At 43.4% G+C, this 21,432-nt stretch overlaps 1 protein-coding gene across 18 annotated transcripts in view; it reads right to left on the bottom strand.

The window, feature by feature from the left end:
• The window catches only part of Osbpl6 (oxysterol binding protein-like 6), a 197,167-nt gene that overhangs the window by 164,115 nt on the left and 11,620 nt on the right, over positions 1–21,432 (bottom strand). The window contains exon 2 of one of the 18 annotated variants that reach the window (XM_017591694.3): positions 1,398–1,566. The exons of the other annotated variants lie outside the window; for them this stretch is intronic. The gene's annotated coding sequence lies outside the window, so the exon portion shown is untranslated. The remainder of the gene's footprint in view (positions 1–1,397; positions 1,567–21,432) is intronic. 18 annotated transcript variants of the gene reach the window in all.

Here is a 21,432-nt window from a genome sequence, read left to right as displayed (position 1 = left end):
TCACACTGCCTGGGGTTGGATGAGAATGAGTTCTGGACCATCAGTGGCTATAGCCTCCACAAAGCTGACTGGAGCAGATGGCTTCCCTCCTCCTTCATTTTCAATGTACAATGTAGCAACAGAGAACGAGGAGCTGGTGACGTGGCAAAGAACACCGGCTCTGAGAGTGCTCGGCTTTGGAAAGCAGTGTTATGAGATCACTACTTGGGGAAGACATGGACAGCCTGGGACAGTTTAAACACAGGCCTAACGGTACAGACTTGACCTCAGAAAAGCAGGGCCATTTATTTTTTACCCGTTTTGACATGTAAAATAGGGAAGGCTTGCTGTGACCCAGCAAGGATGACAGCGTCGTCTGAATCAGCCGTGATTATCACTCTCTAATCATAGCTACCTATCCTTGCAAATTCAACTTGTCACTTCTTAAGATCAGACCGTATCTGGCTGCTGAACACTGATGACTTTTTGGCGGAAGTTCCTGCTAGGGACTAACTTGCAGGAAAAATCAGTGGAAAATGTTTTACACACACACACAAAGCAAACAAAGATTTATGACCAAATAATTACTCCTGGACTTTAATTTCCACTTCTAATAAGCCATTCATATGGCCTCCTCTACCCTTGCCGGATGTTGCTATTTGGTTTCAGTTAATAAGGACACAGCGCCTTATTAAAGGGCTAGATTTAAATCCATGATGAATTCCTTCAGATCCTGGTACATGCTTATTACACTCCTAGGGAAGTTTCTGCCCTGCACTAAATGATTGATGGTAACCTACCCTACCCCAACATCAATTCTTCAATCTCTTTATATTTTATTAGCATATGTTAATACATATGACACCGGGTTTCTTTGAAATTTTCATGCTTGAGTATGTTATTTAGATCACATTCGCCTCCATTTTCTCGCCCCCTCCCACTCCGTCCTATCCTTTTACACTTCCCAAATATCCCCCCTCTCAACTTTCGTAGCTTTTGTTTTTTTTTCCTCATCATCTAATAATTTTCATTATGGTTTCTTACAGGAGGATAAGGACAGGTTACCCATAGGAGTGTGGACACCTCACCGTCAGTTACACCACTGGAGAAAATGTCTCTTTCTCCCCGCAGCAGCCATTAACTTCCTATAGCTCCTCAGGGAGAAACGGTTTCCTCCGAGTCCCTCCCCTGAGTTCTGGTGTGTACCTGCCCACCTCCCTCTCTCTGTAGTTTGCTAAGTGATCACCACTTCAAACTGTACACAACAGGGATTTCCAGAAACCATTTCGTGGTGGTAATGATTTGCATTCTCTATGAATAGTCTGGCTTCAGTAGCTAATCCCAGGGTGGAGAGAAAACAAAGAGATTCTTCACCAAAGAGGGTCCTTGAGAGCTTGGTGAGCGGAAGAGTCAATTACCTCTGGGCTGAGCCGCTGATAAAGCCGGTTCCAAGGCAGACTCTGGCTCAATGGACTCCACCGTCTAGTGCTCCCCTGAGAGCAACTTCTCTCAGATGCTTCTGATGCTCAGTCACACCCCAGGCATATCCAGTGGCTTCAATTTCCCATGTATCCTGTCGCCAACATCCTAAAAACCCAAAACCGACAGGGGAATTTCCCTTAAGGACAATCCTAATGTCTACCACATAAGCCACATAAGCCGGCTGTGTTTTCCCCTCAGTAAGGATACCTTTACAACATCACAGACACGGTCAAAAGAGAACCTCGTTTTGCTCTCCCAAACCGAACAAAAACAAGCCAAGGAGAGGTACTTGCCGGGCGATTCTAATTCCTGCATTTTTTCTCTAAGAACTAAGAGTACAAACTAAGAGTCCATAGATAAGCAATATATGAGCAGTGATTTCAAATTCCAACTAGAGCTTTGGCTGCTGCTGCTGCTGCTGCTGCTGCTGCTGCTGCTGCTGCTGCTGCTGCTGCTATTTTAAGGAGGTCTACACATCCAATAATCCAATTTGGCCAACTAGACCACAGAACTTAGCTGCTGTTACTATATTGGGCTCACATAAGAACAGAGGCACCATCTTTAAGAAGATCCACAGACCGATGCAGGGCCTCATCCTCAGTAACTCTCTCTTCCCTTCCTCCTAGGCACTCAAGGCTCATCCGGCCTTTCAGCATATCATTACAATTCCACCACTCAGAGGGCTGAGGCAGGAAGGCTGCAGTTTGAGACCAACCCGGACAATAGCATAAGACCCCATCTCGAAAGCAAAACTAAAGTCAGACTTCCAGAATGAACTGCATTCGCAAACCTCTGCAGTCTCCAGACTGTGACTTGGAGGGATGGCCTGAACTAGTCACCTTGAAGTACCACTCGGGTGGCAGTGGGTAACAGCAGGCGTGGCTATTTAAATGTCTCTAGCCTGAGAGGACTTAATGCCCACAGTTCAGCATGAACTGACGGCAATATGCCACAGTGTCACTAACTGCTCCTGACATGTGAGATTTACCACCGGAATATAAAATGGGTCTTGGATTTAACAGCACATAATTAGTTCCTGTGACACCCAGAAAAGAGACTCTTGCCAGCAAGGGGGGATGGGATGACTCTCCGTAGCAACATGCACTGGTGATATATAACCACTTGCCAAGGCCCTGCCATTTAGAGCATGACACATAACTCAGCTTCCCTCCCCCACACGCTGGCCCAAGAAACAGGACTTCAGGACTGCTGACTTCTTAATGAGCCTCATGCAGATGACTTAGCCCATAAGGTATTCTCTGCAGAGCCCAGTTGTGGAATTAATACCTGTAACTATGTAACAGAAATGCAGCTTGAGTTTTGTCGCTGATCTCTGATCTGAGCTTTGGACTTAAGTCTTTCTTTTTTGTTCGGTGCCTCTACTTTCTAGTCTGCAAAATGGGAGTCGAACACATTCTCCAAGCTGTTGCTGTCAGGAGTGAATGCAAAGATGCAGAATGCAGCCTGCACATCCTTGGCCCATAGCAATGAGCCAGTAAATGGTAGTTATTAATAAAACCGCATTTATTATAGAGTGTCTGCTCTGGAACTACCTCAGATTGGCCTTCTCCTCCATGAAGATACAGTGGAAAGAATACTCTGATAGTTGTGGCTACAGGAGGATGGGAAGAACAAAACTCTGAGGGGGAGGGGCAAGTCAGAGGCTGAGAGAATAAAAGGATTCGAGCAAGGAAATACTTGGCCAAAGGAAAAGAATGAAGGTGAGGGTTTAGATATGAGGGAGGGGCAAAGAGGGGCAAGAAAAGTCAGTGAAAGCGGAAACAGAACGAGAAGCCAGGACCTTGGAAAGAGATACCAGGTGGCAAGGAGAAGGCTGAGGGACAATGAAACAAACACAGGGTCATTCCAGTTTCCATTAGCAACCACAGGCTTGGAGGAATTCTCCCATTAAAAGTATTAAAGTATCTAAAACAAGATACACTGTCCCAACTATCACTGTGCACTGGCTGATAGCATACAAGTCTACATTGTTTTTCTCTTTTTAAAAGGCAACAATAGCATATTTGCCTAAAGAACTCACCCAAGTAGACAGGTCAGACACTGTTACCCCAAAATCATACATCATGTTCCTTTACCCCCAAACTCACCTGAGTCTTGAGTAAGAGTGTTTGCTTTGCAAGTACTTATACCTAAGAACAAATCCCAAGAACTCACGTAAAAAGCCAGGCATATCTGTGTGTCTGTAGCCCTAGGCACTGGAGCTGTGTTAGGGTTTCTATTGCTATGATAAAACATCAGGACCAAAAGAAACTGGAGGAGAGGGTTTATTTCAGCTTACACTTTCAGGTCAGACTCCTCCCAACAAAGGAAGTCAGGACAGGCACTCAAGGCAGGGACCTGGAAGCAGAAACTGAAGCAGAAGCCATGGAGGAGTGCTGCTTGCTGGCTTTCTCCCCGTAATTTGCTCAGCCTGCGTTCTTACACTGTCCACGATTACCTGTCCAAGGTTTACACTGCCCACATGATTGCATTAATCAAGACCATGACCTACAGATCTGACAGGCCAATCTTATGGAGTTATTTTCTCAGTTAAGTTTCCCTTTTTAGATATGCCCAGGTTCATGACAAGTTGATAAAATTCAACCAGCACAGGGAGGTGGGGTACAAAGAGGGGAAGGTACTGGGAGCTCACAAGCTACACACTCTAGTAGAATCTGCAAGCTCCTGCCCAGTTCAGTAAGAGGCCCTTATTTCAAGGTAATAAAGCAGAGAGTCATAAAGGAAGATACTCCATGTTCTGCTCTAGCCTCTGTGTGCACCCGCCACACACAGCACACACACAACCAAGATGATTCCATCCACCATCATTCTCCATATTCAACGTCACTGTCATACATCGCTTTCAATTCCAAACAGTACTGTGGTCCTTCCCTAAGCTTTCCAACTTTAAAAAAGTTAATTTTGAAATCATTCTAATCTCATTTAAACTTGCAGAAGCAGCACAAAGCAGATAGGAGTTCCTGCCTCCTTCATCGTGGTAATCAATTCTTCAGTCTTTAGCATTCTCCTGAAGCACTAGATAGTGAGCTGCAGACAGGCTCCCTGTATATGCCAGCATATATTTCACAAAACAAGGACTCCCTCATAGGACAATTTCCTGAGCATCTCAGTTAGTAAGCCAACATGCCATTATCCAATCCATAGATGCCAGTCAACTGGGACCCAACAATAGCATTAATCCAAGATGTCTTAGAGCAAGATCACATGCTCCAAGGATGGTATCTATCTCCTTGCTCTAGAACAATTCCTTAGACTCTCCCCACTGCCCCTCTCATGCTTGACAGGTTTCAAGAGCCACAACCTGTACTCTCAGGGAACCTGGGCCAGTCTCACCTGGGTCCATCTCATGCTCCCGTGACTCACGCCACAGACTTCTGGTGAGACCCCAGCAGGAAAAACTGTGAGGCTACACTATTACTCCTGGTTTGTTTTTTGTTTCACAGTGCTGGGAAGGGAATTTAGGGTCTTCACACATGCTAGGCAAACTCTCCACCACTGAACTAGGCCTATGACTCAGACTATCAAGCTTGGCTTCCTCTGACCATTGCTGCCTAGTAAACTCTCACTACAGAAGCCTTCCAAATAATGAGTTGTCTATTTCCTAAACTCTTTCTGCACCTGTTGTTTGACATCCATCCCCGACTAACACAGGAAAGAATTGGAAAGTTCTTTCCATTCACTTATCTATCAATAGAGACCCAAAGGATCCTATTTCATTTAATGACCTATGACTCATTACCATTATTGATTTATTTACTCATTGAGAGGGAGGGAAACACACACACACACACACACACACAGAGAGAGAGAGAGAGAGAGAGAGAGAGAGAGAGAGAGAGAGAGGTGGGGGAGGGAGAGGGAGAGGGAGAGGGAGACGGAGAGGGAGACAGAGACGGAGACAGAGAATATTAGAGAACATTCCACAGCACACATAGGAGGTCAAAGGCAACTTCAAGAGTCAGCTGTCATCTTCCAGTCTGCTGGGTCTGCCCTGCCACTTCTGCCTTTCAGCACACTCCAGGCTGGCTGCCCTGCAAGCTTCTGAGTGATGTTTCCCGTCTCTGCCTTCCATCTGGCCCCAGCAGTGCTGAGATTCGGGATGGGCTCAGCCTCATCCAGCTTTTCACATTCGTTCCAAGGATCAGATTGGGGCGCCTTTACCCACTGGGCCATGCTATTTATTTTGATGTTTCAATTTCCCAAGAAAACTGGTCAGTAAGTGTCTCTTGCTTTTCCAAAGGCAGACTTAGTCAATATAAATTCATCCATCAGGTAGAATGTTCAAGACCAAAAAAAAAAAAAAAAAATCTCAGCTTTATCAATTTTCTTTAGGAATCATAAGACTCTGTGAGAAATCACTCATGAATGGAAGACACATTTCCCTTTATGAATGGAAGACATTTTCTCCTACCACCACCACTAGTTGACATCCATCTTTGGTGAGAGATAAGCATTCTCTCAGAATCATTTGTCAGGTAATGTTTAAAGGAGCAAGCCTACACTATCCTTCTTAAAATGACAAGAGAACCAGAAAGATGGCTCATTGGGTAAAGGCATTTGTCACAAAATTAACAACCTGAGTTGAATCTCCACAACAAACACACAGATGGAAATGGAGGACAGACTCCTCTAACCTACACACCACACACACACACATACACACACACACTCTCTCTCTCTCTCTCTCACACACACACACACACACACACACACACGCACGCACGCACACACGCACACACGCACAGGCACACACTGTCTGTGCCCTCCACCCATATTTCATACATATACACAATAATAAAATAATATTTTTAAAGGTAAAGAAGATTTGAAAAGGAATCTTCAGCACCAGGCACCTTCCCAACTTCCCGTTTGCCAGATCCCATCTGGTCTACTGTGTGCTGCTGTTGCTGTAATAAACACCATGAACAAGAGCAACTTAGGGACCAAAGAGCTTCCTTCACTCACACTTACAGGGAACAGGCAATCACTGAGGGAAGTCAAGGCAAGAGCAAAATCTGAGACTACGGAGAAATGATGCTTACCATAGACTTGTGTGTTTGAATACTAGGCCCATAGAGAATGACACTATTAGGCGGTATGGCCTTAGTTAGGTCTGGCCTTGCTGGAGGAAGTGTGTCACCGTGTAGGAAGGCCGGTTTTGGGTTTTTTCTTTTTTTCATCTTTATTAACTTGAGTATTTCTTATTTACATTTCGATTTTTATTCCCCTTCCCGGGTTCCGGGCCAACATCCCCTAGCCCCTCCCCCTCACCTTCTCTATGGGTGTTCCACTCTCAATCCTCCCCCCATTACCGCCCTCCCCCCAACAATCACGTTCACTGGGAGTTCAGTCTTGGCAGGACCAAGGGCTTCCCCTTTTGGGGTCTTGTATACACTCAGTCTACAGCCAGTATGGCCTTCTCCTGCTACCTACGGATCAAGATATAGAGCTCTCGGCTCCTCTAGCACGATGACTGCCTGGACACTGCCATGTTTCCCACCATGATGATAATGAACTGAACCTCTGAAACTGTAAGCCAGCCCCAAACTAACGTTTTCTTTTATAAGAGTTGCCTTAGTCATGGTGTCTTCTCACAGCAATAAAACTCTGAGATGGTAGTAATAACAAGTAATAATATATTCTTCTAAAGTAAGAGCTCTGACTTGTCTTCCACTGAGACTCAGAGTAAATCCATAATGGCCTAGCTAAACAAAACACCTACTTCTCCAGACTGCTTATTTGAAAATAAGATGTTAGAATTAAATGACCTAATATTGGGGTTTTCTTCTGGGGGACAGAATTAGATTCAGTTTTCTCTACAGATGTGTCTCTTGATCAATCACGTTCCAAATAGCCTTACTCTATTTAAAAAAAAAGTATATTGACAGAAATTTGGAGTCAATGGGCTGTGATATTTAAGACAATTTACCAAAAGAGGGCATGAAGTTAGGAAAGGTAGAGCTGGTAAGAGTTAAAAGGAGGAACTGGGGTGAGTATGATCAAAATTCAGTTTACAAGACTCTGATTTAGTAAAAATAGTTTTAATACCCACAAATACAGCCACAGGCCAATCTGCTGGAAGCAAGTCATCAAGAGAGTTTTCTTCTTAACAGGACTCAAGTTCTTTGTCAGGCTGACATAAAGTAGCCAGCTTGCCACCATTAGGTGACCTCACCCAAACGGCAGCACCATTGGCCTCTATGATGAAAAGATACAGCAGAGCCAGCCCAGGAAACAGGAGCTGCTCCCTCTATCACTTCACCTGCTTCAGAAGGAAACGCCCATGTTTCCCGGTGCTTCTCCCACATCCATTTCCTGTCTGTCTTGAGAAATAAACCTCAAGCCAGACCTCGGTGATGCACACCATTGATCCCAGCACTCGGGAGGCAGAGGCAGGTGGGTCTTTTACCGAGTCACACCTGAAGTAGGCATATGTTTGTTATAAGAATACAATTATGGGTTATTTAGAATCTAGGTAAACTCTTTGTTTCATAGGTAAACGCTTTGTTCTATAAATATTTCCATACCAAATACTGAGCTCTCTGAACAGAGCATTTACTTACCTCCCCAATCTTTTAAAGACTGAGGCTTAGAGGATGTTTTATTTGAGATTCCATTGGTTGTGTTTGTGGGTGGCCAAGTTTTTGTGCCAACCTGACTATAAGCTACAGTCTCCGATTATTCAACTAAGCATTCATGGAGGGGTTGCTATGAAGGTATTCTATGCTGTGACAGGTCTATCCAATTGAGTTTAAGGAGGTCTTCATTCGGAAACTGCCGAGCTGGTGGGATCTGCTGATGGGCTTTGAACCTGGCTGGAATGTTGTGTCTCTGAAGAAGAAACTCCCCTGGGAGCAGCAGCCCAGCCTCTGCTCTTCCTGCCTGAGACCCAATGGATTGCTCTACACCTGCTAGATTGTCTCCTCGACCTCTGGTTAGTTTATCGTTGTGGTGATGAAATCAGTAAGAAAAACAAATTGAGAAGAGCAAAGATTTGCTTTGGCACACGGTTTTGGAGACTTCAGTCACTGGCTAGCTGGCTCCATTCTTTTTAGGCAACTGGCAAGTCAGAAGCACTGTAGAGGAAGAGTGTGGCAAAAACTGCTCATAGCCTCCAGGAAACAGAGGGTCAGAAGGGGCCCAAATAAGATATGTTTTCCACAACTCCAGTGATCTATTTCTTCCAAATAGGCTCAACCTCCCAATAATGCCATGTTATTAATCCATCCAGTGGTTAATGCATTGATCATATCAAACCCCCCATGATCCAATCACATCTCAGGAAGTGGATTTAATGACTGCAGACCTTGCCTTCAATCTATGAGGCTACCAATAGGACATTTTGTATCCAAATCATAACCATCAAGTAAGCTAGTATCTGCTACATATTTGCCATTCACTGGTTCTTTTTTTTTCTCTAGTACAAGCCTAGGCAATACAGTCCACTTCTAGAATGAAGTAGAGAATGGGATAAAACAGCTGAACAATTAACAAAATCTAAATAAGGCCTTCGCAGTACTGCTTCATTACGGAGTGGGAAGCATTCAAGTTCCTAGAACATCAGATACCCTATCTTCAAACATAAGTACAAATACACAAAACATATGCCACAGCTTCTGTCCAACCCATTCATTATACATTCAGTTGGCAAATACTTGTTATGAGAGGCACTGGGGAGAGAGTGGTGAGCCAGGCAGGCATGATCCCTGCTCTCAGGGAGTTTACAAGCTAGTGAGAAAATCAGGCATCAAACCAGTAATTATACAAATACTCAATTATAATTATAATGAGTGCTAGGAAATACAGGATGCTGTTGGCATATTTAGTAGGGGAATCTTACCAACTGGAGAGGCCTTTTGGACGTATTCCTCAGAGCTGAAATGGATGCTACTACTGGAAGGGTAAATAAGAAGTAGCCAGGCAGAATAGAAGAAGAGCACACAGACATCCGGGTAATCACTGAACACATAGGCAGACAGTGGCAAGATCAGAGTGATGCTTGAGTAATCTTCTAGGGTTGTGGGACAGCTTAGAAGGCAGCAAACTGCATTTGCGGAGAGCACATACACAGCTTTCATTGGCAGAGGCATGGGTGCCAGCTACGGCATGGAGAGAAGTGGTTACAGGTATGCACAGGATCTATAGTTGTGTTCCATGATCTGGACAATACGTAAAGGACGGAGGAGGCAGGGGAGGCAAAGGATGGCATAGCTGAGAGGGAAGACTGTGGTACTATTTGGAACATGCAGGAATTCACAAGTTTAGATAACCAAAGGTTATATTATTCTGGTAGAAGAGGGCTGGTCTATTTGAGATTTGTTGGCATAGGCAGAACTTGATGAGGTCAAGCCACAAGGAAGCCAAGCCTGACAGCCCCGCCTGGAAACACTGGGATCGTAAGTGTCTAGAAAAGCATCCAAAGTAGCTAGAAGTGGAGCAATTTAGGCCGTCCATGCTTTATGCAGCCAAGCATTTATACAAAACAACTTCCATGAGCAACTCCAGTGCCTTCTAGTGCAGCCTCCAGTTCAAAGGGGTGCACATTTTTACTGGAAAGGAAATGGTCAAGCCTAAGGGTAATGACTTGGGGGAAACCCCAACTTGAAGCAGCATGAATGCGTTCCAGCTAAGGTCGTTTTTTACAATGCACACCACCTCTCTGCTTACTGATTGCCATAGTTACTGAGTCTTCAAGCCCAACTGTAACTTGCTGAAGTCACTTCCTATTAACACTAACGGCTTGGTCCTTAATGTGTAATGAGCTCAGGCCATTAGTTGCAAGTCTAAGATTAGAACACATCGTTTTTAATCTTTTGAAAATCTCTGGGTGTCACATTATACTCTGAGTGTTTCACTTGAAAGAAAACACTGAGCCAACAGGAAGTACTGATTTAAGAGGACCCCCCTTGGGCCCCAAAAGAATCATGCAAATTAGTGCAGGCTGGGTGACTGAAAGAACTCAGGCCTCAGGAACAGACACATTTAAGTTAAAATGATTCCTTCTTTCAGACTAGGAACGTCTTGCCTTAATCTTGCCTGTTAGTAGGGCACTCGGTGTGTCAGGGAAAGCTCCAATGTGCTAAGGTTCAGAGGGCAATCAGTAGGGGAGCCTTATTATAGCTGATAAAAACAGGCCCAGCAGAGGCCCTGTAGATCCAGCCATCACAATAGAACGATGCACAACTGGGAGCCTAATGAATATTGGATGATGACATTTTTCCTCTTTTGCATGCTGTTGCAAGGCAGCCTCCAACTTACTGATGGGACATGTGCACAAAACTTGGTTTTTAAGTCTAATACCTAGAACTTCAAACACAAATTACACTTCAAAATATGTACTGTAGTCAGACATGGTGGTACATACCTTTAATCCCAGCACCAGGAGCCAGAGGTAGATAGATCTCTTTGAGATTGAAGCCAAATTGATCTACATAGTGAATTCCAGGCTACCCGGGGGTACATTATAAAACCCTGATCTCATGATTAGTTGGTTGGATGGATGGATGGATGGACGGACAGACGGACGGACAGGCAGATGATAGATGCATTAGTGGAGTCTTGACCATGTATTAAGCCGAAATGGATTTAACTAAAGTCCCCAACAACCATTTATAACAACGTTTTTATGAAAGAATATAATGAGGTGTAGTTTATTGTTCCAAGGACTTCCCTATCTGGGCAGGAGTCCCACAGTGGAGAATATGCCAGTCTTCATAGCGGCAGCCAAAGGAGATTTCTGGCGTTGAGCTAAATCTAGGCAGCAGGGCAGCAGTTGGGAACTGGGGATAGTAGCTGTCCTTTGAGAGTTCCAAATCCAAAGAAGGGGATACAAAAGATACTTCAGAATAGGTAGGGCGAAAATTCAAATACCTGGAAGGGCTGGCTGGGAACTGTCCCCAGAAGATAATAGGCCATGGACACAGCTATCACCAAAGTCCTGAAAATCACAGTAAAAGTCAAGCATTTGCTCTCTGTTTTGTACATGACCAGCCTCTCTGCTTGACCTGCTTAGGGCTAACTCGGAGGCTCAGTACACTCTGTGTTCTGCTCTAGCCATGCAGATACACTCAGTTTGAACTTAGCAGCTTGGCTCTAGCCAATCTTTAGCCCTGTCCTTGACTCAGTCTGTTCCAACTCAGGACAGAGTATATGTCCCTCCACGTACGTCCCAATATGTGCTAACACTTGTCTGCACACTGGGCACTTATCAAGCCATGCTACTCAACAGATGGCCGTCAGATAGTAGCATCTCTAGGTCAAATCTGGACTAGTGTAGTGGTTAGTCTTTATTGTCAATTTAATTGGGTTAATTATGTAAAAAAGTTTAGTAAAGTACACACTTGAGCATGTCTAGAAGGGTCGTTTTGTCCACAGATGAGTAAATCATGAGGGCTCTTGCCTAAGCAATGGTTTGACCCATTGACGGTTTCAAATTTTATATAGACTACTGTGTAGTAGAAACTGTACCAAGTGGCCCCTATAGATCACTGAACATTTTATTGTCCAGGTCCCTTCCTGTTATGGTCGCCTCTGTATCCTGGCTACCACATCTTAACAGCTATGTTCTACATCCTACGGCCATCATAAGGTTCAGCAGCACAAAGGGCCCAGAATCAACATCCTATAGTGTGAAACCTCTGAAGCCATCAGCCAAAATAAATCTTTCTCCCTTCAGTTGCTTCTCTCAGGAATTTGATCATAACATCAAGAAAGGCTCTCTGTCACACCCAGCCAGTGTCCTCGGTATGCCAATTCCTGTCATTGGAGCCTTTCTACTCTGCGTTCTCTTTCTCTAGTAAAACCTTCAGAGTCATCAAACAGAAACACACAGACCTGTCTTAACTGCAGGAGAAGATATTTTTGAAAGTCTTTGCTGACTTTCAGTTTTGTTTACAGTCTTTATTTTTTGTGCAATTTTATTTCTCAGTTAGCACAGAAATCATATGGAGAGAGAAAATTAAAAAAAAAAAAGCAGAGTTGATGTGTCTTCCAAAGCCTTTTAAGTCACTTAGAGAATGAAAAAGTTATAGGCTTTGGGTAGAAGCCTGGGAGACTCTGTTGCAGGCCAATAGGAAAAACCCTGAGCTATTATGGCTGCTATAGAGGACACAGGCTTCCTCATCAGACTGGTTCTACAAAGCCCTGCTAGCAAACTCCATGCGCATGCTTTAAACTATCAGATTAAAACTTTTAAACAAGTGTCTCCAGATATCTGATAGAAAACTCTGCAGGAAAAAGGAGAACAAAGGAGAAATGAATGATAAGAAAGTCAAACAAAGGGGGCCTGGCAAGGAAGCAGCAGATCTAATGAAGGAGAGAGGTGGAAGTGGCCCTGGCTGTAAGGAACAGGAGTGTTCTACCAATGGGGTTCATGTAGAACAGATAGCACCCCAGAGAAGCCCTGTAGATGAAATATCATTAGAGGACACCTACTCCAGGCCACTTACGCTCATAAATGATGGGGGTCTGGGTAAAATGTCACTAATAGGAAAGGGTCCAAGTTTCTCCATTTCTCACCTGCTCCCAAATGATACCAGAGCTGATGGGACCAAGGACCACAATTTGAGTAGAGTGACTATAACAGCAGATATATATGAAATTAATATTGTCATGATTAAATTCATGATAAGCACATGGAAAGCCAAGTGACCTGATGCATATGCACACCCTCTCTTTCTGTCTGTCTCTCTCTCTCTCTTTCCCTCTCTTACACACACACACACACACACACACACACACACACACACACAGAGAGAGAGAGAGAGAGAGAGAGAGAGAGAGAGAGAGAGAGAGAGAGAGAGAAAACCTTATTAAAGAAAACACAATCTTTCATGGCAGGAGGAAAATAACCAAGCTCTGCTCCATGGTTCCATTGTGTCTATGTGGCCTGCATAACACAAATGCTGAATCTATGTTCTAATGACCCCACAAAGGTGCTCAACAATCTAGTCCCCTCTGTGAGCTGGTAGGTGGGACGAGGTGAGCGGGACCTCTAAAATGTCTAGATCATGAGGGTCTTGTCCTGACGGATTGACGAATCCATTCTTGGATCAATTGACTAATGCTTATCTCAAGATTGAGTCCATTATAAAGACTATTTTAGCTTCAAGCCTATCTCTTTGACAAGGCCTTCTCCAGGTGCAGTCCCTGACCCCTGGGGATCTCAATCTCCAGAAAAGTAAGCTGATGAAACTTTTATTCTTTATGAATTTCCCAGCCTATGGTGTACAGTTACTGAAACCAAATACATTGATGTAAGCAAAACATAATTGTGCCGAAAAGGCAGAAGAGAAAGAGTAAATTAGAGATCATTGGTGGGCAATTATTTTGGCACTTTAGAATATTTTTAAAGTATGCAATTCCTCCACCTAAAAATAATAATAATAAATTACAGAAACAAATGTATGATTTAGAGACAAAAGTATTAAACAACTAACTGAAAGCAATGACAGTGGATGACAGTGGATATGTCTAAGGAGGGGACAATAGTGAGCCGCCTACTGGAGACCCGGAAGGCTGTTTCATTTGGTGAAACTGGAAGGAATCTTATAACAGACAGCACTGAAACAATCTTCAGCAACAAAACCATTAAAGTATAACTCATACAGTGAAATAAATAGCCACTGGTCCAACCTTAAACACATGCACACGCACATATACTGAGGACCACTCTCCCACAGAGGAATTCTAGCCAATACAGAAGGTAGAAACACATGCTGTCTAGGCCAGGATTGTTACAGTCGGAATCCACTGGCAGATACTGAAATTGGTTGGTAAAATGTTAGAATACATATATCTGTTCAATGTACCTCCCCCAACTATTTACTAAATAAAAACAGAAAAACAATCATTCCCCTATGAGAAAATGGACGTCAGGAAACGCCTCAGAGATAAACACAACACCACCGAGAATTACCAACCTCATCAACGTCAGTCATTAGACAAACAGGAATGATGGTACCTGCTGATGATTCCGGCACTCAGGAAGCTGAGGCAGGAGGATCTCGAACTTCAGCCCCAAGCTACAGAGCAATACCCTGTCAAAATTGGGGGTGGAGAAATGCAAACATCATCTGAGAAATCTAAATTGAAGAGCACACTATAAACCATGTTAACAAAACCGCTTCCACTGTGTCAAGAACAGGCCAACCAGCGCTCATATCTGTACACTCGCAAAGCCACTTTCAGATGCCAGCACCCAACAGTCACATGACCTCCTCACTGGAAATTAAAAAAAAGAAAGAAAAGGTTGTTTTACATGGTACTATAACTGAAAGTAATTCCTGTAGGAAAGCAAGTGACATCCATCGACGTGTTTTGGTAAATAAATTAAACTGTTTGGTAAGTGATTGGACAGGAGTCAAATTTTCTATCCTTTCTTCTTAGAAACCAGAAAGCCAAATGTTGGCTGACAATATCAAAGTTGCCACAGGTGTTTTCACGGCCTCCGCGTCTTGTGCTCTGACTTTTTATCTTGTTGGTTCAGTAGAAAACAAAGACTATCGAGTAATAAAATCAAACTGACTTTCACACACACGAGTTCATGATTCCCAGCCACATAATATTGAGGGCTGTGTTCTTTTTTCCCTTTGGGTTGACACAAGATCAAAAGGGTATTAGCCATACAAGAACTCAAGAAGGTTCTTTTTGTTTCCTCCTATCTATTATAAAAATTCCTCACACAAGACAAATATTAGATATTTAGTCAAGACAAATCCTATGACACAGCCTTCAAATAATGGAAAAATTACCAAAAAGTATTGGAAAAATTAGACGTATAGCCTGATTGGCCAATATCCTTCCTGCATCTGCAGAGCTAAAGGTTATGAACACAACTGGAAATATATTTTAACAACCTGAACTGTGACTTTAAAGATGGCCAGAAAATGCTTCTTTGCCTTTGGTCCTTCCATAACCAAGAGCCAAACGCTTCTGAAGTACAACAAATGATCATTCTAATTAAACTGATCAAACACGTAGCGGGGCTGCTTAGTGGGGTAATGCCCATAAGAGGATTAGACAAACAATTGTGGAAATCCACAAATCCACCGTGACTGTTAATAAATTAGTGCTTCAATAAGCCATCCCATGCAACTCTCACTTGTCAAGTTAGAGACCTGAAAGGGATCCGGACATACATACTGGGAACACTGTCTACTGGTTTGGTTCTGTTTCTAACTCTCTGTATGGTGTGCTTTGACGGAAAGAGGATTAAATAGGCCCACTCTACCCATTTGTCCCCGTTATCATCAACACTATCGATTCTTTGTAGGGTAAGTTTGCTAGCTTGCTTTTGTAGAGCTTTGGTGTTTCATGGTCCTGGATTTATAGTTTATCCAGAATGGTTACAAGAAGCCCAAAACTTACTAGAAAATGAAGATATAAAGTTCAAACTTGTAATCGTCAAACTTTTACACCAAGCCTGTGGGTGGAATTAATACCTTAAACAATGCCCAAGAAAAGAGTGTCAAGCTTGAAGAGATAGCAACAGAAACTACAGAAGAGTGAAAAACAAAGAAAAAAGCATCAGTGGGCCTTCAGGGGGACTCCCGCAGCCTAAGAGGGAGGCAAATGGCCACCCTAACAAGACAAAGTAAAGAAAGGAAGAGAAACAATGTGAATAGACAAGACAATAGAATGACTGAAAAATATCCCAACCCCTATACCCACCCACACTGCATGTATGTGCATTTAAGTCCTTTACACAGCAAAGAAACGATTCCACACTGGAGCAACGACCAGCAAAAAGGAAATCGTGGCTGCTGTAAATGGTAAATATATAAATGAGTCTTTTCAATTACTATCTAAATCACCTTAAAAGATAACAGATGGCTCAAAGGGAAAGTTGCAACAATATTGTTGTTATGTTAAATGTGTAACAACAATAGCACAAAGGTCAGGAGTCGAGATGCAGACACACACGGGTGCTTCAATGCCACACTGTAGCAGCTGGATTAATAGCTATAATCCACACTCTGCTCAGGTTATGCCATTCTCAAAGGGATCTGCCTGTACTTGCCTATCCTGTGACCTGATTTTAAAGCTAATGTCACATCTGGGAAAGCACTAGTAGTGCAGCAACCATGAGGGAGAGTAACACAAGATACGGCGAGTTGGAGATGGCGTGTGTGCAGAGCAAGCCAAGTGGACTTGTGGGGTGAGCTCCTAGTGCTGCAGATGAGTAGGAGGTGCCAGAGACCGAGGAGGAGTCTGTCAGAGCAAGCACCAAGGGAGGAGAATCTTGAGCTGGGGCCCTGCCGGATGATGAGGAATGGGTTCCGGGACCAGCCATGAGCTCCACCCATCAGACACACATCTCTGAATAGAAAGAATATCATCTGTCTTTGTCAGCATTCCCCAGTACACATAACTGCAAAACAAACCTACTTTGCACCCAAACCAGGCCAGGCTCTTTTAGAAGCCAGGTGTGCTGTGGTCAGCAACTGGTGTCTGGCACCAGCTTGGACACCTACCCCATTCCACACTTCCGTTTCCCTAGTTTCAATGTGATGAAGGTGAACCAGACAGTATGGAGGTCCTCACACAATCTGGGTAATGCTGGAAAAGCAAATACTAAGTCTCACATTCTGAGATTTGTAGAGAGAAAATCTTGTGTGTCCTACGCATGTGCCACCTGTCAATTAAAAAGCCTATGGCCTATGGCTCCGGCAGAAAATAGAAGTGGAACGTCTGGGAGGAGAAAGAATTCTTGCATGGGGCTGGGGGGGGGAGGATGTTCACCGGGAAGATGTGACAAGATGGACAGATGGATGGATGGACGGATGCCTGGTAGCTTCACTGGGAAGATGTCCATACCGGATGGGCAGGTTGATGGTACTGAGCACAGGTAACTAACCACATGGCAGATCGTAGGCTAGAATAAGTGGAATACTTCTTAGTTATATCTAGTCAGACAGGGGCCTAAGCCAAGGTATTTGTAAATATATTTTGAGTCTAAGTCTTATTTCTGGGAACACGGAGCTGGAAGGAAGAACTAGAGCTTAACTTCAACAGAGATCCTAAGAAAATGTGGTGACAGATACTTGGGTCATATGCTTGTCACAAAATAGTCTCAGCGTTGTCCCTGAGGAAGCCTTATTTTGAAGGCTGGCTCTTCATTTCCTTTTAAGTTGTCATTCAGAGCTCATTTTGTGAGAATCAGCTGTCTAGCAATTCCCAACACTGTTCTCCAATATTTTCTTTAGGATACTAACCAGGATTCTAAACTATCTTTAAGTTGGAAAAGCGAGTTAAGCTATACTTCTCAAAAGACTGTTCAGTGACATTTGTAAGATTAGACATTTTAGCTGCACTTCACTAGAATCCTGAATAAACCCAGTTATTACGGAAAGTTCACAGAACTTAAACCAGTAAACAATTTTCAAAGAACACCCCCTAGGCAGCACTCCACCAGCTCCCTCAAAATGAGATTGATAACTTCCTGTTGGTAAGATGGTGACCATATCAATGCCAGCAAACGAGAGATGAGAAAAGGTTATAAAATGACTTCCGGGCAGCTTTTAAAATCATCTAAGGGGACTGAGGAGAAGGCTCAGCGGTTAAGAGCATTCACTGCTCTTACAGAGGACCTGGGTTCAGTTCCCTGCAACCACACTGTTCACATCCATTTGTAACTTCAGCTCTAGGGGATCTGGCGCCTCCTGTGACCTCTGTATGCCTGCAATGCTCACACACTCAGGCACGCAAACACATAAAATAACTTTTAAAAATTATATGTGCCTGAGGGAAAAGATTTCTACTTGAATTTAACTGAAGCCTTTGATTTGCAGAGAGGCATCAAATAGCCTATTTTTGACCAAGAAGAAGCTGTTATAGTTTTAGTACCCGCGGATTCAAGAAATGTATTTAACCTTTGTCAGCCACTCTGCTGTCTTGAAAAGTGGAGTTTCTAAACTTTGTCATTTCCCACCGACTGGCCAGCTCACAAAGAATAATTAGACATTTTCCTCCAAGAACTTTTTCTCAACCCTGTAAGAGACATTTCTCACAGGAAGAAGCAGAAATCATTGTCCAGGGATGGAAATTTTGAGGCTAGACACACGATGCTGCTTCACTGAACTATGTGTTCTTATTAAAGTTTAAGGGAAAAGCCTCGGAGATTTTTGGTTTAATTCAGTGTTTCCAAACACTAGAGTGTAAACACAAATAAAACAAAGCAATAATTAGCATTTCTAACAGCAGACAATGCACAGAGTAACGTATCCAATTAACAATAATTATATAGTGAGCAACGCTTACTGAATGCCCAGCATGTGAAAGGCGACTTGAACGTGGGAGAGAAGAATACGAACAGAGTTTCTAGTTCTAGGAAAAGCCTTTAAATAGCACCAGTTTGAGGGTTTTTTAAATTGGGGAATCCAAATACACTCTTTACTTTTATGAGTCCCCCACCGCCTTTGAGGTGCTCCACATCTTCTGAGCAGTTATTCGCACGGAGCTCAAAGATGAAGCCTCAGTATTTTTGAAAACCTCAGAACTGCAGGGTATGGCCCAAACCTATACAAAAAAAAAAAAAAAAAGTCTGCTTTCTTCAGGGGGAGGGGAAAGACTCAGAAAACATTTAGTAGTAAATAGCAAAATGACTTCAAAAGAAATATTAATGGAGCAATGGCATTTGCACCCCCTCACAAGTTGACCCCTGAACTATGCACCACACACACTGTGGTTCGAGTGCATGCATGCGCGCGCGCGCGCACGCGCACACACACACACACACACACACACACACACACACACACTAAATAACAAACGATTAAATTTTTAAAAAGAAATATCAAATGCCTGGAAATGTAATGGCCGGAACGTGGGAGGAAGACAGAAGACAGGAGGAAAAAAGAAAGGGAACTTTTACTTGCTTAAAATAGAATTTTAATGGTGAGATAAAACAATAAATGCTTCTAGATATGACATGCGGAAGCGCCGGTGTGGGTTAAGGAAACGGAGTCTTATGCTCTTCAGTTTACTCATCACAGGGATTACTAATTTGGTTCACATTTCACTGTTGACCAGAGAGTGTCTGTAAACGGAGCACAGCAAGGCCCAAGCTCAGCACTTAGGGCATATGATGGATACATGCTGTCCCCACTTTCCTTTCACTATAAAAAGGACCATAAAACTGTCACCATGTGATTGTCAATAAATACCAACAATGACCTAAATGGGAACTGACTTAGGCTTAGTTTACCTTGAAGAAAATCTGTTCCTTGAACATTTACCCTTTAAAAAGAAGACTGAATTAAATTATCTTTGGTCATGTTACTTGTTACAACTTTGGAATGCCATTTTTACAGCAATGGCAACACTGCTGGTAACACTGCTGAGGCTTCCAGGGAGGCAGAGGAGCCTAGAACTCTTATCCCAACTCCAGAGAGAAGCCTGGTAGTGTACCCATATCATAGACAGGTCTGTACAGACACTTTGGCCAACTTCTTTAACCTCTTTGCCCCTCCCTCAGTGTTCTTATCCTTACAATGGGGCTAAAAACCCCTGACCAATTACTGACTTCCCACCGAGCACAGGAAGCAATGTCTAGCACACAAGGTGTGTGTAAGCCCATGATGCCTGTGTTCTGACAGTTCGCATGACAGTTCTTTATATCAGGAAATCATGAACACTATTAGAGAGGCTAGAAAAATATTTTAGAATCATCTGATGGGTCACACTGTTAGTGGATACGTAACAAAGATCTTAACACATTGATACCCCTTAACCTAGCAAGTCTAGGGAATAGCAGAGTTCTATACAAACATCTACATAACAAGGCCAGTCTTCAAGTAGCCATAATACCGAGAAAGAAGAAGCCTATGTGTTCAGCTGAAAGTCAGTTAAACATGATGTGCCCAAAAGAACATGTTCTGTATCTTTTAAAAACCATGAGTAAGCTGGAAATGGTGGCCTTTACTTCCAGCACCGAGGGAAGCAGAGACAGCCAGATTTCTATGAGTTCAAGGCTAACCCCGTCTATGGTGATTTCCAGGCCAGTCAAGGATATATAATGACAACCTGTCTCAAGAAGAAAAAAAAAAAAAAACCTGTGAATAGCAGAACTGAGGAGATAGAGTTGTCTGTAACATGTCTGTCATGCAAGCCCAAGAATCTGAGTTCAAATCCCGGCACACTCATAAAAGCTGGGAGAAGTGATGCTGGTCTGTTACCCCAGCAATGTGGGAAGTTTGAAAGAGGCAAACACCTAGAGTTCAGTGGGTCAGTGTGTGAGTTTCAGGTTCAGTGAGACACCCTGTTTCAAAACCAATAAATAAGATGGCATCAGGGAAAGCCCTTGGCGTCCACTGACCTCCACATGTATGCGTGCATACGCACGCACATGCACGCGTGTGCGCACGCGCACACACACACACATACACACACACACCATCCCACAACACACAACTGTACACACCTATATACTACATAGACAATTTTTAAAAATATATTATGGTTAGCATATGGTTCTTCAAAACAACCAAACATAGAACTACCATATGACGTCACTCCTGGCTAACACGCTTATGGAACTAAGGGAGCATGGCACAGAGACACCCGCACGTCCACGTTTTATGCAGCAACTCCAACAACTCTGAAATCAGCCTAGGTGATCGCTGCCAGATGCATGGATTGGGAAATGCGCATACACAATGGAAGTCTACCCAGCCTAAAGGAGACGGAAACAACCTCACCTGCAAAAAGACAGATGCTCCTGGAGATCATAATAGTAAGCAAGGTAAGCTAGACCTAGAAACAGAAATACACAAATGTTGAATGCGTTCTCTCACGCGCAAATCCTAACTCTGTATATAAATCATTGTATGTATGTGTGTGTTCATATACACGTCTGCACCCGTGCGTGCATGAGTGCATGCGTGGGTACGAGAGAGAGAGAGAGAGTTAGAAAAGGAAGTGTGGAAGTGTTTGGGGGAAAGGAGGGAGTGG

Source organism: Rattus norvegicus, chromosome 3 (assembly GCF_036323735.1).
Source record: "Rattus norvegicus strain BN/NHsdMcwi chromosome 3, GRCr8, whole genome shotgun sequence".
Taxonomy (NCBI): Eukaryota; Metazoa; Chordata; class Mammalia; order Rodentia; family Muridae; genus Rattus; species Rattus norvegicus.
The sequence above is the reverse complement of the archived record's forward strand: the minus strand, read 5'-3'. Positions and strand labels throughout refer to the sequence as shown.